A 3,531-nucleotide genomic window follows, 5' to 3' on the forward strand; every position below is an offset into this window, starting at 1 on the left:
TTCCCTTATTCTTTTTACTTGTCTCACCTCCCTTACTCAATTTAGCATATTGTTGTAATTTCACTTGATCTGCATATACATCTTTAGGAGATAAGGGTACAAGTATATGTTTTACACTAAGGAATGTAAAAGAAAACCTATTACTATACCCATCATAAATGACACGCCTATCAAATTGCCATGGTCTATCTAACAAAATATGTCCAGCCTGCATGGGTACAATATCACAAGTAACCTCATCTACATACTTGCCAATAGAAAATGGCACTTTACATTGCTTGGTTACCTTTGCCTCGCCACTATCATTCAACCATTGAAGTCTGTAAGGATTGGGGTGTTTAATAGTTTTTAGTCCTAATTTATAAACTAAAATAGTACTGGCACAATTAACTTGACTACCCGAATCTATTATCATGCTACAGACTTTACCACCTACCAAACAACGAGTGTGAAAGACATTTTCATTCTGTTCAAGTCCTTCTTCTTTAATAGAAACATTTAAAGTGCGCAATATCACTAAAGACTCTCCTTGAACAAGATACTCTTCTATCTCTACATCGGAACAATCTTTTAAAGGTGGTATTTCATCAGAATCAGAATCAGTTTCGGAGACTATCTCATCTCCCCTCACTATCATGGCACGTTTATTAACACACTCATTGGCGTAATGCCCACGCCCTTTACATTTAAAGCACTGAATATCTCTAGTTCTATTTGATTTAGGGGCTGATTTATTTTTACCATGAGAGTTGGATGTTTCTTTGGAAGGTAACATGCCTTTTTGAGTTGAAGACTTATCAAACCTTTTAGGATCAGGCTTGGTGTTCCATTTGGAACCCCATTTGCTGTTGGAGTTTTGAGCAGCCCTGTAGCTCCCCCATCTATTTCGGCCTCTTTTTCTTTCCACCTTAATTGCAATGTTCACCAAGTCTTCCAAATCAACATATGGTTGAAAATCAACCACATCAGCAATCTCCTTATTAAGACCACCAAAGAAACGACCCATAGTCTGGTCTTCCTCCTCCACTATGTTTGCTTTGATCAGGAGCAACTCCATCTCCTTATGATACTCATCAACAGACTTTGATCCCTGAGTTAATCTTTGCAACTGATGATGGAGATCTCTATGGTAATAAGTAGGCACATATGTCTTCTCATGATTCGCTTCATCTCGTCCCAACTAGCAATGGGTAACTCTCCATTCCTTCTCCTCCATTTCACAAGCTCATCCCACCATATTAGTGCATAATCTGAAAACTCAAGAGCAGCAAGTTTTACATTTTTATCATCAGAATAGCTTTGACAGTTAAAAACCATCTCCAATTTACGCTCCCACTCTAAATAGGCATCAACATCAGCCTTACCATTGAAGCTTGGAATCTTCATCTTTATGGAGTTCATATTGTTATCTACATAGGGTACACGATCATTGAACCTTCTGGCTCGGAAAGGGGCTGATTGTGCCACATTTTCCTCTTCATAGGATGGATCGTGTGTATCATCATCCCCCTGATTGGACTTGCCCTTTGAAGATCTAAGGTTGTCCTCAAGGTTATCCATTCTCAAATTTAGCTTCTGAAAGCTATCCATGAAAGCTTTATACATATCTCTAAGATCAAACGTAGGGTCAGAAGTATCACCAGTATTATGCCCAGACATTATAGAAAAATTCACAATTCTCTCAACCCACGTGTTTAACTTTCAAGCACTCACTTGGTATCTCAAAAGTGCACTTCAGAATAAAGACTCAATAAGCCAAGCTTGTATGATTCAAATAATAAGGAAAGCAAGGAAAGACCTAACAAGAAAAGATAGGAAACAACACTAGATGCAAACTGACCAAAATGAACAAACGGATTGATTTAGCACACAAAAGTGAAATTTCATGTACTAAGTGTAATTAGATGTTCAACAATGTGCAATTTGTCAAACTAAGTGTAAGGAACCAACAAACAGAAAGACACCAAATTAACAAACTAAGAATCAAAAATTAACAAGACGGATGTGCTTAACACGAAATTATCCCTAAGCATGCAATCCTAGGTTAACTGATCTTAATATTGACTCAATAAAAACAATTCAAAGCAAGCAAACAAAAAAGACACTTAAAACAGCAAGTATTAAGTAAAACTATTTTTGTGAAAGTACTATCCAAATTTGCCCTAAACCTACCCCAAACATGTATTTCGAATCCCAAGTCCAGAAATATGTTCAAGGTATATGAAATATGATTTATACCAGTAGGTATCAATATCAGAATGAAGTGTGAACAATTGAACCAAAGTTGCAGAAATTCTTTTTTCTTTTTTTTTTCTTCTTTTTGATTTTTTTTTATACGCACAGGAGTAAAACACTAGAAATACTATTATAAGAGTATAAGAATAGGAGTATATAACTAGGGCAGAAAGCACAAACCAAATCACTTAAGATAGTAATTCCGCCTAAACAAGAATTTAGGGTAAAATACAATTTGTACAGCAACTAAACAATGTATTCGACTCTGGTAGGTATCCCAAACGGAAAGATCATGAGAAATTGAAGAAAAGACACAAAGGATAGTTAAGAAATTATTACTAAGCCTAGCTCTGATACCAATTGACGCGGAACCCCAGCCTATTAGAGATTGAAACGACACATACCCTAGTAAAAAGAACTTAGTTCAGAAAACAATTCCCCAATCTAAAGCACCCTTAATTAACATGCAATTAAGAACACTTATAACTGATTGATTTTAAAAACAGCAAGAATAAGAAACACACAAGTTAGTATCGAACCTTATTCGTGATGTAGTGTCAAGAACCAAGATCTCTCTTAAGCTCTCAAAGAAGAATCGCATAAAGCAATTGTATTGAATAATTGATAATCTGTCTACAATATGGAAAAAGAGTGCTTTATATAACATAAATAAAGACCCATGATCTTTGCCACTTCCCACTACTAGGCATGGACCCATGATCTATGCCACTACCCACTACTCTGCATGGATCCATGATCTATGCCACTATCCACTACTGGATAACTACCCACCATTGGTTAACTATCCACTACCAAATAACTACCCACTACTGGTTGACTACCAACTACTGACGCGGAACCCTATGGCACAAGCCTCAAACTCACACGCAGAAGTAGATACGGAATCCAAAGATCTGATAAACCCACCTCCTATGGCACCCCAAAGTTAGAGAAGCTGAAACACCAATGATCGAAGGATTTAGATGAGAATCCGACAAACGCCACAACGAATAGTTGATAAGTTAGCCAAGATTCCTGGTCCAATTGATGAAAGCAAATCCTCACTCTCACTCAAAGCAATACACGCCAAAGGCATGAAAGAAATTCTGAAAAGTTTGATTAAAAGCTGCCTCTTACAATTGTTTCTTATCCTTATATAGTAAGGAGAAAAACAAATAAAACCCTAAGACACTATTCTTGGACCTGATTTAAACACATAAGGCCCAAGCCCAATCACACACTAAAATAACATATAAGTATTAAAACATAAGCCCAAAACATGGCCCAACACTCTAA

Source organism: Manihot esculenta, chromosome 15, assembly GCF_001659605.2.
Source record: "Manihot esculenta cultivar AM560-2 chromosome 15, M.esculenta_v8, whole genome shotgun sequence".
In the NCBI taxonomy this organism is placed as follows: Eukaryota; Viridiplantae; Streptophyta; class Magnoliopsida; order Malpighiales; family Euphorbiaceae; genus Manihot; species Manihot esculenta.